Genomic DNA, 15325 nt, shown 5'->3' on the forward strand with positions numbered 1-15325 from the left:
GTCACCGAGTGCGACGTTTAGTGCACACTCGGAGAAAGTTATTCCTTAGGTGATTCTTGATCATAACTAAGTCCCCGAGTGCGACGTTTAGTGCACACTCGAAGAAAGTTAGTACTTAGGCGATTCTTGATCGCAGCTAAGTCTCCGAGTGCAACATTAATTGCACAGTCGAAGAAAGTTAATACTTAAACGATTCGTGATCGCAGCTAAGTCTCCGAGTGCGACGTTTAGTGCATATTCGGAGAAAGGTAATACTTAGGCGATTCTTGATCACAGCTAAGTCCCCGAGTGCGACGTTTAGTGCACACTCGGAGAAAGTTAATACTTAGGCGATTCTTGATCGCAGCTAAGTCCCCGAGTGCGACGTTAAGTGCACACTCGGAGAAAGTTAATACTTAGGCGATTCTTGATCGCAGCTAAGTCCCCGAGTGCGACGTTTAGTGCACACTCGAAGGAAGTTAGTACTTAGGCGATTCTTGATCGCAGCTAAGTCCCCGAGTGCGACGTTAAGTGCACACTCGGAGAAAGTTAATACTTAGGCGATTCTTGATTGCTGCTAAGTCCCCGAGTGCGACGTTAAGAGCACACTCGGAGAAAGTTAATACTTAGGCGATTCTTGATCGCAGCTAAGTCCCCGAGTGCGACGTTTAGTGCACACTCGAAGGAAGTTAGTACTTAGGTGATTCTTGATCGCAGCTAAGTCCCCGAGTGCGACGTTTAGTGCACACTCGGAGAAAGTTAATACTTAGGCGATTCTTGATCGCAGCTAAGTCCCCGAGTGCGACGTTTAGTGCACACTCGGAGAAATTTAGAACTTAGGCGATTCTAGATCGCAGCTAAGTTTTTTTTTGAGACCGGAGTCTGCGACCGCGGACGAATTTTGAATCTGCAAAAGCTCACTCTGCTTTATATTATTTCATCAATACTTGTTCTTTACATTGCTTCAGTCGACGGTCACGTGTAGAATCGCTTCAGGAGATATCCGTTCCATGCTCGCGGCTCGTCTATCTCCTTGTCGATGTTGTAGAGTCTGTATGCTCCGTTGTTCAGTGCTTTGGAGATGATGAAGGGTCCTTCCCAGGCAGGAGCCAACTTGTGGGGTCTTTGCTGATCCAGTCGGAGCACCAGGTCGCCTGCTTGGAACGTGCGACTCCTGACGTGGCGTGCATGAAAACGCCGAAGATCTTGTTGATATATGGTTGAGCGAGCCAGCGCCATCTCGCGCTCTTCCTCTAAAAGATCCACTCCATCTTGCCTTGCTTGTTCTGCTTCAGCTTCGGAGAAGAGTTCGACTCGTGGAGCATTGTGAAGCAAGTCACTTGGAAGGACCGCTTCTGCTCCATAAACGAGGAAGAACGGTGATCACCCTGTAGATCTGTTCGGGGTTGTGCGGAGACCCCAAAGTACTGAAGGTAGCTCGGTGACCCATGCGCCAGCGGCATGTCCTACCTCTCGCAGGAGTCGGGGCTTCAAACCTTGCAGAATAAGTCCATTCGCCCGCTCTGCTTGTGCATTGGATTGAGGATGTGCTACGGAAGCAAAATCCACTCGGATACCTTGGCTTGCACAGAAACCTTTGAATCTGTCCGAGTCGAAGTTTGTTCCATTGTTCGTGATTATGCTGTGAGGCACACCAAATATGGAGATGATGTCCCTGACAAACTTGATGGCTGTTAGGGCGTCGAGCTTCTTGATGGGCTTGGCTTCAATCCATTTTGTGAACTTGTCGACTGCCACCAACAGATGTGTGTATCCACCTTGGCCTGTCTTGAATGGTCCAACTGTATCTAATCCCCAAACTGCAAACGGCCACACAAGAGGGATTGTCTTCCACACAGATGTCGGCTTGTGGGACTTGTTGGAGTAGAACTGACAGCCCTCACATCGGTCGACCATATCTTTAGCCATCTCGTTTGCCTGCAGCCAGAAGAAACCAGCCCTGAATGCCTTGGCGACGATTGCTCTCGAAGAGGCGTGATGACCGCAGGTCCCCGAGTCAATATCTTCCTTGATTAGCTGCCCCTCTCTGGGGAGATGCATCGTTGAAGAGCGCCTGAAACGCTTTCCTTGTACAATTGGCCATCAATGATAGTGAATGACTTCGACCTGCGGACTATCTGCCTGGCCTGGACTTCGTCCTCTGGAAGTTCCTGCCTCAGGATATATGCAGTGATCGGCACAGTCTAATCGGGGATGACAACGAGTATCTCCATGACCAGATCAACCACAACAGGTACATCGACTTCAATAGGATCTGTTGAACTCTTTGGTTGTATTGGTTCCTCCGTGAAAGGATCTTCTTTGACTGAGGGAAAGTGAAGGTGCTCGAGGCAGACGTCACTCGGGACTGGTCTCCGAGTGGATCCGAGTTTTGCCAACTCATCAGCTACTTGGTTCTTCAGTCTCGAAACATGATGAAGTTCTAGACCTTCAAACTTCTTCTCAAGCTTCCTCACTGCATTGCAATATGTGGTCATGGTGGGGTTCCTGACGTCCCACTCTTTCATAACTTGATTGACCACCTAATCCGAATCGCCGTAGACTATCAGGCGACGGACGCCGAGTGAGATGGCCATGCGCAATCCGTAGAGGAGAGCTTCATACTCTTCCTCGTTGTAGGAGGAATCGAAGTGTATCTGCAGCATGTACTTGAGTTTGTCGCCCTTTGGCGATATGATCACAATGCCAGCGCCGGAGCCATTCAACATCTTGGACCCATCGAAGAACATTGTCCAATGGGCCGAGTAGATGTGGGTCGGTTGCTGTTGTTCTACCCATTCTGCTATGAAGTCAGCCAGAGCTTGAGACTTAATATCTTTCTTGGCCTTGAACTTGATATCGCAGTACAACATCTCCATTGCCCACTTCGCCACTCGGCCTGACGCGTCTCGATTGTGGAGAATTTCCGACAACGGAGCATCAGAAACGACAGACACCGAGTGGTCTTGGAAATAATGGGCCACCTTCTTCGCAGTCATGTAAATCCCGTAGATTAGTTTTTGATAGTGGGGATACCTCTGCTTGGAAGGAGTCAGGACCTCGGAGACGTAGTACACTAGCCGCTGAACTTTGTATGCTTTGCCTTCTTCTTCTCCTTCGACTGTAAGAACAATACTGATGACTTGATTTGTAGCCGCGATATACAGAAGAAGGGGCTCTTTACTGAGCGGAGCAGTAAGAACCGGCTGGGTGGAAAGTAGGACTTTGAGGTCGTCGAATGCGACTTGGGCTTCGTCTGTCCACTCGAAAGTATCTGAATTCTTCATGAGTCGGTACAGAGGAAGTGCTTTCTCGCTGAGTCGACTGAAGAACCTGCTCAAAGCCGCTAGGCAACCTATGAGCCGTTGAACATCGTGTATTCTGACCGGCCTCTCCATTCGGACGATGGTCCCGATCTTTTCGGGGTTGACATCGATCCCTCGTTCGGAAACGAAGAAACCGAGTAACTTTCCGCTGGGAACGCCGAATGAACATTTGGCGGGGTTGAGCTTGATATCGTACCTACGAAGGTTGGCGAATGTTTCTGCCAAGTCAGTCAGCAGGTCGGAACCTTTGCGTGACTTGACTACGATATCATCCATATATGCCTCCACATTCCGACCGATCTGGTCGAGAAGGCATTTTTGGAACATGCGCATAAAGGTAGCTCCTGCATTCTTCAAACCAAATGGCATAGTGATGTAGCAGAAGTACGTGAATGGGGTGATAAAGGCTGTCTTTAATTCATCGGGGCCATACAGACGGATCTGATGATAGCCCGAGTAGGCATCAAGAAATGACAAACGTTCGCAACCCGGAGTCAAATCGATAATTTGATCTATGCGGGGGAGCGGAAAATGGTCCTTCGGGCACACCTTATTGAGATGCTTGAAGTCGATGCACATTCGGAGCGACTTGTCCTTCTTGGGCACCATGACAACATTGGCGAGCCACTCGGAGTGGTGAACCTCGCGAATGAAGTTGGCTGCCAGCAGCTTGGCCACCTCCTCCCCGATTGCTTTCCTCTTGGGCGCGGCAGACCGGCGCAGGCGCTCTCGGACGGGCCGAGTGACGGGGTCCACATGTAGTCGGTGCTCAGCCAACTCCCTGGGTACACCTGGCATGTCAGAGGGTTTCCATGCGAAGATGTCCCAGTTCTCACGGAGGAATTGGGTGAGCTCGGCTTCCTATTTAGGATCGAGGGTGGTGGAGATGTTCGTCGGGGCAGCAGTGTCGTCCGTCGGGTGAATGCTGACCTTCTTCGTCTCTCCCGCCGACTGGAATGCGGATTCTGAAGCTGGCTTCTTTGAGCGCATTAGGTCGGCGGGGTCAACTGTTTTCTTGTACTCGTCGAGCTCGAGGACGGCCATGTGCTGGTTGGCTATTCTTGATCCCTGCTGCACACACTCTTCGGCTCGCTGTCGATTGCCCATGATGGTGATCACGCCTTTTGGGCCTGGCATCTTCAGCTTCAAGTATACGTAACATGGATGGGCCATGAAACTCACATACGCTGGGCGGCCCAGAATTGCGTGGTAAGCGCTCTGGAAATCCACCACCTCAAACGTGAGCTTTTCCTTGCGAAAGTTCTTGTCGGAGCCAAAAACGACGTCCAACGCGATCTGGCCGAGTGACTTCGCCTTCCGTCCAGGGACGACTCCATGGAACTGCATGCTGCTCTCGCTAAGTTTGGACATCGGAATGCCCATCCCCTTGAGAGTGTCGGTGTACATGATGTTCAAACCGCTGCCGCCGTCCATGAGGACTTTCCGCAGTCGGACTCCTTCTACCACCGAGTCGACGACCAGAGCTTGTCTTCCTGGGGTGGGTACGTGCACTGGATGATCCGACTGGTCAAAGGTGATCGCAGTCTGAGACCATTTGAGGAACTTCGGGCTGGTAGGGGTGGCCATGTTCACCTCCCTGTTCACCAGCTTCAGTCGACTCTTGCTCTCAACGTCAGCAAAAATCATGAGTGTCGCATGGACTTGGGGGAACGGATCCTCCTTATCCTCCTCATCCTGTTCATTGATCTTTTCACTCGGTTGTCCTTCGCCGAACCCTTGGATCAGGAGGCGACACCGTCGAGTGGTATGCTTTGGATATATGGGGTTGCCCTCTTCGTCCATCTTCGTATGAACCGGACATGGCTGGTCCAGGATGGGATTATTGAACTACTTCTTCTTGGGGGTAAACTGCGCCTTCCCTTTGCCCTTGAACTTGGCATTGGTCACGACTACAGCTTCTGCCTGCAGAGTGGATGGAGCTTTTTTGCTTTTGCTTCCGAGTGTTGCTTCCATCTCCATCGCCGACTGTCTTGTGCTTGCCGCTTCAGATGCGGTCCTCTTCTTCGCCATTTGCATAGCGAGCTGCTATCTCCATCATCTTGCTCATGGAGATGTCACCTGTTCGGCCGAACTTTAGGTACACATCTCTGTACCGCACGCCTGCCTTGAAGGCGCAGACTGCTTGATGCTCGGTGACGTTCTCCACCGTGTGGTAGAGAGTTGTCCAACGCTGAATGAAGTCACGCAGGGGCTCATTCTGCTTCTGGACGCAATGCTGGAGCTCCACGAGGCCCGCAGGGCGCTTGCACGTCCCTTCGAAGGTCTTGATGAACACTCGGGCCAGATCTGCCCAACTGTAGATGCTTGAGGGGGCCAACTGATTCAGCCACGCTCGCGCTGAGCCGTCGAGCATCAGAGGGAGGTGCTTCATGGCGACATGGTCGTCCCCTCCTCCGATCTGGACTGCCACTCGATAGTCATCTAGCCATGTTTCCGGCTTGGACTCTCGTGTAAACTTGCTGATTCCCGTTGCCAATCAGAAATTGGGCGGGATGTCAGCCGAACGGATGGCTCGACTGAAACACTCGGGACCAGTCACGATGGTCCTGCTTCCACTCGGACGGTCCATATCATGACCATCGCGGTGGGCTCGGCCCCTGTCGACCCTTCGCTGGGCGATACGCCCTCTTGCGTCGGGCCTTGGGTCGTAAGTGTCGCTGACTGAACTACGATCACCATGATGTCGGGGCCCATAGGGCCCACCCCGCGGAGGGGTGCGTGAATGGCGGCGATCTTCGTGATTTATAGAACGGCTGCCTCCCCTGTGCCGCTGATGGGAACCAGGGCTGTGAACCGACCGATGCGTATTCGCATGAACAGAACTATTATGGATCCTGTTGTGCGACTGGGAGACTGCCGAATTCTGCTGCTGCGCCGTGTGCAACAGAGCTCGGATCTGCTCGATCCCTCTACCAGCCTCTGAATCAGTCGGCTGGAGGGAATCAGCTATCTTGGCAGCCACAGCCAAGTTGAGGAGGGGTGTGCGGAACAACTCCACGTTGCTCCGCCGAGTGTGCCGACTGGCAGAACGGCGAGGTGGACGGCGCGCGCCGGACATTTCGCCGACCTCGTGCTCGTTCCGGCCAGCTTGACGGGGATCTTCATGGGAGTTGGCCATGTGTACTTCTGCTGCGGGCCCGCGACCCGCATACTCGGAAGGAAACTCAGTCGGAACCGAGTCCGAGTGCTGGGACGGCGGGGCAACCACAACGGACTCTTGAACCGCCACTTGTGAAGACGCGTTCTGGCGCTCTTGGGCGTGTTGTACCCAATGCTGGAGCCGTGGACGGTGAAACCGCTTGCTGCGGCACGTGACGGCGGCGCAGGTCGACACCGGAGCCGACTGTTGGAGAAGAAGAATGCCACGGGCACCGGCACGGAAGTGCGTAGCCCCACGACGGGGAAGCGCCTCGGCGTCGAGAGGAGCATCCCGAAGCCACGCCAAATCGTCGACGATGAAGGAGAGAGAGCCGAAGAAGATCTGGTGACCCATGCTCGAACCTCCACGGGACGACATGACGAAAGGAAGTAGTCGCAAACTCGCCGGAAGTCGCTTAGACGCCTGCCCCACGGTGGGCGCCAACTGTCGTGGGTATAAGCCTGACAGTAGATGTGTAGGGTACGAAAAGGATGGGCAGAGCCTTAGCTACGGCGAGGTTGTATGAGTTCAGGCCCCTCTGCGGTGGAGGTAATAGCCCTACGTCTCAGTGCTCTGGGAGCTTGTTGTCGAGTGGAATATGGAATACAATGAGTTGCTAACCCTTGCACCAGTGGGGAAGGGTGGCTTATATAGAGTGCGCTGCCCTTCACAACGGTTGGTGCACAAGGGTGGAATAATGGCGGATAAATGCCTACGTTACAGGTAACGTATGGCCTAAATGCTAATAAAAGCGTGAGGAAACGTACGACCGTTTCGCTCCTGGGGGGTTACGATGTACAGAGTGGAATCCAGTCGGCCCGTTCGATACGCTCCGAATGCTCGCCTTCGACTGGATGGTCGGAGGTCTGTTACCGACTGGATGATGGGAACTTCTTAGTTCAGTCGGAACTGACTAAGGGCCTTGTCCCTTATGAAGGGTACTCCTTGGGTAGGACCTATAAGGCAGGCTTATGACCCTACCCTAGGACTATAACCCCATCACCAGCCTCGAAGGCCGGCGATAGACCATGAGTCCACCATGCATAAAGTAAAAACATTAAATTAAACAAAAACTAGGAGGTGTGCTGCCCTAGGCGTCCTCATCGTTGTCCGGGCCGATGAGGTCGACGAGCTTCGTACTAGTAGAAAATGGCCCAGTTGTCCCGATTCCAGAGGCCCATTAGCCCCGGTTCTGAAATCGGGACTACAGGATCGGGACTAAATGTCCAAACCTTTAGTCACGGTTGGCATACAAACCGGGCCCAAAAGAGCTCCACGTGGCCGCTGCGGGAAGCCCAGGAAGGAGGAACTTTAGGGTGTGTTCGGTTGGAGAACCAACTGTCATGGAATGGAATGGTTTCATTCCAGAGGAACGGGTCGGTTGCGTTCCTGTGTTTGGTACGAGCAAAAAAGTGGAACGGGATGGTTCCGTTCCAGTGCTTGGTTGGGTTCCGTTCCTCCTCCCTTTCTGTCCTCCCTCTCTCTCAGCTCTTTGTATCCCTTTCGTGACCAGCAGGTGCAGCACCACCCCGCCATGGATCGGGAGCTCGCAGCTCGTGCAATCCCCGTCGCTGAATCGAGATCTTGTAGCTGGGAATGGACTCCCCAAGCCTTGATCTGCGCAGATCGAAAGAGGAGGAGATGGATCAGCCCTTCTGCGCAGATCGAATGAGGGAAGGAGGAGAGGAGGCCGGCCGACATCCGTTGATGTGCTGCGACCGGCGGCGCAGCTCTTGTGTCCGGCGGCACAATATATGGAGGGGGCCGGCGGCGCTGCAGAAGAGGGGCCGCGACGCTGCAGAGGGAGGAAGGGGAGGGAGGGAAATGGCCGGCGACACAGCAGAAGGGGGCCGGCGGCGCTGCAGAAGGAGGGAGGGGAGGGAGGGAAAGGGTCGGCAGCGCAGCAGAAGGGGGGCGGCGGCGCACGTGCGCAGGAGGGAGGAGGAGGTCGAGCGGGGTCGAGCAGGAGGGAGGAGGAGGTCGAGTGGGGAGGAGCGATTCCCCGTGATTACTCCGATTTGGCGGTCTCGGCGCATTCCGCATATTGGAGGAATATTCGTTTCGTGGGAACGACCTGGTTCCGGTTCCACCTATAAATCAAACGCAGGGACGCGCCTCTGGTGCGGGTCCGACCAGTGTCGTTCCACCTGGTGAGAGCAACCAAACACACCCTTAGTCCCAGTTGATCACACCAACCGGGACCAAATGGCATCCATGCGTCAGCCTCTGGCCGGAGCTGGGTTTTTTGTGAATGTGTGTGTGGGGGGGGGGTGGGGTTTTTTGACACTAGTGGGGACGGGGCCTTTAGCCCCGGCCCGTCAGGGGCTTTAGTCCCGGTTCACCAACCGGGACTAAAGGGGCGGGACTAAAGGCCTAACCTTTAGTCCCGTCCCTTTTACAAGCCGGGTCTAAAGGTGCTCCACGTGGGCGTCTCGTAGCGCCCCACGGGCAGGACCTTTAGTCCCGGTTCGTTACACGGGCCGGGACTAAAGATTTTCAGATTTTGCTGGTTTTTGGATTTTTTTTGAATGAAATTATTTTTGGGTTTTAGGGTTTAGGTGTTCGGGAGATTAACGTGATGCCTCGTTTGGTGTTTGGGAATTAGTTTTCATATAATTTAAATAGAAATAATTATGCGTATATATATAAGATTAACTTATCTTACAAGCGAGCATATATATACAATTATATGCAGATCTGAATTATCGGGACTAGAGCCCGTCTATTCGATTACATGGACGAACATCAGTAATGGCCCCTATAGCTTCCGTCCTCAGAAATCCCGCAAGCTCCTCTGCAACAGCAATCGCGCGTTGCTCTGGTAGGACCTTCGTCGTCATGGCCGTGTGCTATATAAGAAGAGTAGATGAATATGAATATCAATCATGATAACAAAGAATGACGGGTAAAAATAGAGGTGTGAATGTTCATTGCTTACGTCGAATCTGTGATCCTTGAGCTCAGAGGTAAACGTGCGAATGGTCTCGCAAACATAGTATCCGCATAGATGCGTTCCCCGTGGCTGTTGGTCGTGTTGGGTAACGTAGCATAAATTCAAAATTTTCCTACGCATATTCAGATCTTCCTATGGAGAGACCAGCAACGAGAGAGGGGTAAGAGCATCTTCATACCTTTGAAGATCGCTAAGCGGAAGCATTGCTAGAACGCGGTTGATGGAGTCGTACTCGCAGCGATACCGATCTAGTGCCGAACAACGGCACCTCCGCGTTCAACACACGTGCAGCCCGGTGACGTCTCCCGCACCTTGATCCAGCAAGGAGGAGGGAGAGGTTGGGGAAGAACTCCAGCAACACGACGGCGTGGTGTCGATGGAGAGACGAGGTCTCCCGGTAGGGCTTCGCCAAGCACCGGCAAAGAGGAGGAGGAAGAAGAGCAGGGCTGCGCCGAGAGAGAGGGAAAAACCGTGTGTCTCAATGGCCAAAAGTGCCCGATATATATAGGGGAAGGGGAGAGGGGGTGCCACCCCTAGGGTTCCCACCCTAGGGGGTGCGGCAGCCCCCCCAGATGGGAGGTTAGGCGGCCAGAGGGGGGAGGAGGGGGTGGCGCACCATCTGGTGGGCCTTAGGCCCACCTGGCCTAGGGTTTGCCCCCCCCCCCCCCTTTTCTCTCCCTTGCGCAATGGGCTGAGTGGGGAGGCGCACCAGCCCACCTAGGGGCTGGTTCCCACCCCCACTTGGCCCACCTTATCTCCCGGGGTCGTTGCCCCCCTTCGGTGGTCCCCCGGGGCCACCTCCGGTGGTCCCGGTACGTTACCGGTGATGCCTGAAACACTTCCGGTATCCGAAACCATCCGTCCTATATATCAATCTTTACCTCCGGACCATTCCGGAGCTCCTCGTGACGTCCGGGATCTCATCCGGGACTCCGAACAACTTTCGTTAACCTCGTATAACAATTCCCTATAACCCTAGCGTCATCGAACCTTAAGTGTGTAGATCCTACGGGTTCGGGAGACAGGCAGACATGACCGAGACACCTCTCTGTCCAATAACCATCAGCGGGGTCTGGATACCCATGGTGGCTCCCACTTGCTCCACGATGATCTCATCGGATGAACCACGATGTCAAGGATTCAATCAATCCCGTACACGATTCCCTTTGTCTGCCGGTATAGAACTTGCCCGAGATTCGATCGTCGGTATACCTATACCTTGTTCAATCTCGTTACCGGTAAGTCTCTTTACTCGTTCCGTAGCACGTCATCGTGTGACTAACTCCTTAGTCACATTGAGCTCATGATGATGTTCTACCGAGTGGGCCCAGAGATACCTCTCCGTCACACGGAGTGACAAATCCCGATCTCGATTCGTACCAACCCAACAGACACTTTCGGAGGTACCCGTAGTGCACCTTTATAGTCACCCAGTTACGTTGTGACGTTTGATACACCCAAAGCACTCTTACGGTATCCGGGAGTTGCACAATCTCACGGTCGAAGGAAAAGATACTTGACATTAGAAAAGCATTAGCATACGAACAATACGATCTAGTGCTAGGCTTAGGATTGGGTCTTGTCCATCACATCATTCTCCCAATGATGTGATCCCGTTATCAATGACATCTAATGCCCATGATCAGGAAACCATGATCATCTATTGACTAACGAGCTAGCCAACTAGAGGCTTGCTAGGGACACATTGTGATCTATATATTCACACATGTATTACTGTTTCCTGTTAATACAATTATAGCATGAACAATAGACGATTATCATGAACAAGGAAATATGATAATAACCATTTTATTATTGCCTCTAGGGCATATTTCCAACAGTCTCCCACTTGCACCAGAATCAATAATCTAGTTACATTGTGATGTATCGAACACCCATAGCATTATGGTGTTGATCATGTTTTGCTCGTGGAAGAGGTTTAGTCAACGGGTCTGCAATGTTCACATCCGTGTGTACTTTACAAATATCTATTACTCCACTCTGGACATGGTCCTGGATGGAGTTGCAGCGGCGCTTGATGTTCTTCGTCTTCCGGTGAAACCTGGGCTCCTTGGCTATGGCAATGGCTCCAGTGTTATCACAGAAGAGTGTCATAGGACCCGACGCGCTTGGAACCACTCCAAGGTCGGTGATGAGCTCCTTCATCCAAATTCCTTCATGAGCTGCTTCTGAAGCAGCTATCTACTCCGCTTCACATGTAGATGCTGCCACGACTTCTTGCTTGCTGCTGCACCAGCTCACTGCCCCACCATTCAACACATATACGTATCCGGTCTGTGACTTAGAGTCATCCGGATCTGTGTCGAAGCTAGCGTCGACGTAACCCTTTACGACGAGCTCTTCGTCACCTCCATAAACGAGAAACATTTCCTTAGTCCTTTTCAGGTACTTAAGGATATTCTTGACCGCTGTCCAGTGTTTCGTACCGGGATCACTTTGGTACCTCCCTACCAAACTTATGGCAAGGTTTATATCAGGTCTGGTACACAGCATGGCATACATTAGAGAGCCCACGGCTGAGGCGTAGGGGACATAACTCATCTTCTCTCTATCTGCTGCCGTGGTCGGCGACTGAGTCTTACTAAATCTCATACCTTGCAAAACTGGCAAGAACCCTTTCTTTGAGTTTTCCATATTGAACTTCTTCAATATCTTGTCAAGGTATGTACTTTGCGAAAGACCTATGAGGCGTCTCGATCTATCTCTATATGTCTTGATGCCTAATATGTATGCAGCTTCTCCAAGGTCCTTCATTGAAAAACTCTTGTTCAAATAGGCCTTTATGCTCTCCGACATCTCTATTTTATTCCCCATCAATAATATGTCATCCACATATAGTATGAGGAAAGCTATAGAGCTCCCACTCACTTTCTTGTACAGACAGGCTTCTCCGTAAACCTGTATGAACCCAAACGCATTAATCACCTCATTAAACCGAATCTTCCAACTCCGAGATGCTTGCACCAGCCCATAGATGGAGCGATGGAGCTTGCACACTTTGTTAGCACCCTTAGGGTCGACAAAACCTTCTGGTTGCATCATATACAACTCTTACTTAAGGTTCCCGTTAAGGAACGCTGTTTTGACGTCCATTTGCCAAATTTCATAATCATAAAAGGCGACAATTGCTAACATGATTCGAACTGATTTCAGCTTCGCTACGGGAGAGAAAGTCTCTTTGTAGTCAACTCCTTGAATTTGTCGAAAACCCTTTGCGACAAGTCGAGCTTTGTAAACGGTTACATTACCGTTTGCATCAGTCTTCTTCTTGAAGATCCATTTATTTTCTATGGCTCGCCGGTCATCGGGCAAGTCCACCAAAGTCCATACTTTGTTCTCATACATGGATCCTATCTCGGATTTTATAGCCTCAAGCCATTTGTTGGAATCCGGGCCCGCCATTGCTTCTTCATAGTTCGAAGGTTCACCCTTGTCTAACAACATGATTTCCATCACAGGGTTGCCGTACCACTCTGGTGCGGAGCGTGCCCTTGTGGACCTTTGCGGTTCAGTAGTAACTTGATCCGAAGCTTCATGATCATCATCATTAACTTCCTCTTCAGTCGGTGTAGGCGCCACAGAAATAACTTCCCGCGCTGCGCTACTTTCCTGTTCGAGAGGGGGTGTAATTACTTCATCAAGTTCTACCTTCCTCCCACTTACTTCTTTCGAGAGAAACTCTTTCTCTAGAAAGGATCCGTTCTTGGCAACAAAGGTTTTACCTTCGGATCTAAGATAGAAGGTATACCCAATAGTTTCCTTAGGGTATCCTATGAATACGCATTTCTCCGCTTTGGGTTCGAGCTTTTCTGGTTGAAGTTTCTTCACATAAGCATCACAGCCCCAAACTTTAAGAAACGGCAACTTAGGTTTCTTGCCAAACCACAGTTCATACGGTGTCGTCTCAACGGATTTAGACGGTGCCCTATTTAAAGTGAATGCTGCAGTTTCTAATGCGTATCCCCAAAATGATAGCGGTAAGTCGGTGAGAGACATCATAGATCGTACCATATCTAATAAAGTGCGACTACGACGTTCAGACACTCCGTTGCACTGCGGTGTGCCAGGCGGTGTCAGTTGTGAAACGATTCCACACTTCCTTAGGTGTGTGCCAAACTCGTGACTCAAATATTCTCCTCCACTATCAGATCGTAGACATTTAATTTTTCTGTCACGTTGATTCTCAACCTCACTCTGAAATTCCTTGAACTTTTCAAACGTCTCAGATTTGTGCTTCATCAAGTAGATATACCCATACCTACTCAAATCATCGGTGAGAGTGAGAACATAACGATGACCACCGCGAGCTTGAACGTTCATTGGACCACACACATCAGTATCTATTATTTCCAATAAGTCGGTTGCTCTCTCCATTATTCCTGAGAATGGAGTCTTAGTCATCTTGCCCATGAGGCACGGTTCGCATGTGTCAAATGATTCAAAGTCAAGAGACTCTAATAGTCCATCAATATGGAGCTTCTTCATGCGCTTAACGCCGATATGACCAAGGCGGCAGTGCCACAAGTATGTGGGACTATCATTATCAACTTTGCATCTTTTGGTACTCACACTATGAATATGTGTAACATCACGATCGAGATTCATCAAGAATAAACCATTCACCAGCGGAGCATGACCATAAAACATATCACTCATATAAATAGAACAACCATTATTCTCTGACTTAAATGAGTAGCCGTCTCGCATTAAGCAAGACCCTGATACAATGTTCGTGCTTAAAGCTGGTACTTAATAACAATTATTAAGGTTTAAAACTAATCCCGATGGTAGATGTAGAGGTAGCGTGCCGACGGCGATCACATCGACCTTTGAACCATTCCCGACGCGCATCGTCACCTCGTCCTTGGCCAGTCTCCGCTTATTCCGCAGTTCCTGCTTTGAGTTGCAAATGTGAGCAACAACACCGGTATCAAATACCCAGGAGCTACTACGAGCGCTGGTAAGGTACACATCAATAACATGTATATCACATATACCTTTAATGTTGCCGGCCTTCTTGTCCGCTAAGTATTTGGGGCAGCTCCGCTTCCAGTGACCCTTTCCCTTGCAATAGAAGCACTCAGTCTCAGGCTTGGGTCCGTTCTTTTTCTTCTTCCGGCATCTGGCTTACCGGGTGCGGCAACAGCTTTGCCGTCTTTCTTGAAGTTCTTCTTACCCTTAACTTTCTTGAAACTAGTGGTCTTGATGACCATCAACACTTGATGCTCTTTCTTGATTTCTACTTCTGCAGACTTGAGCATCGAGTACAACTCGGGAATGGTCTTCTCCATCCCTTGCATGTTGTAGTTAAGCACAAAGCCTTTTTAGCTTGGTGGGAGAGACTGGAGGATTCTGTCAATTACAGCATCATCCGGAAGTTCGACTCCAAGTGAAGTCAGACGACCGTGTAACACAGACATTTTGAGTATGTGCTCACTGACAGAACTGTTCTCCTCCATCTTACAACTGAAGAACTTGTCGGAGACTTCATATCTCTCGACACGGGCATGAGCCTGAAAAACTAGCTTCAGCTCCTGGAACATCTCATATGCCCCGTGTTGCTCAAAACGCCTTTGGAGCCCCGTTTCTAAACTGTATAACATGCCACACCTCACTAGAGAGTAGTCATCACTCCGCGTTTGCCAGACGTTCAGAATGTCCTGGGCTGCTGCGGGAGCGGGAGGGTCACCTAGCGGCGCATCAAGGACATAAGCCTTTTTAGTTGCTTCAAGGATGAGCTTCAAGTTGCGAACCCAGTCCGCATAGTTGCTACCATCATCTTTCAGCTTGTTTTTCTCTAGGAATGCGTTGAAATTGAGGTTGACGTTGGACATCTACAATATTTATAAAGACAACTTTTAGACTAAGTTCATGACAATTAAGTTC

This window comes from Hordeum vulgare, chromosome 3H, assembly GCF_904849725.1.
Source record: "Hordeum vulgare subsp. vulgare chromosome 3H, MorexV3_pseudomolecules_assembly, whole genome shotgun sequence".
Classification (NCBI taxonomy): domain Eukaryota; kingdom Viridiplantae; phylum Streptophyta; class Magnoliopsida; order Poales; family Poaceae; genus Hordeum; species Hordeum vulgare.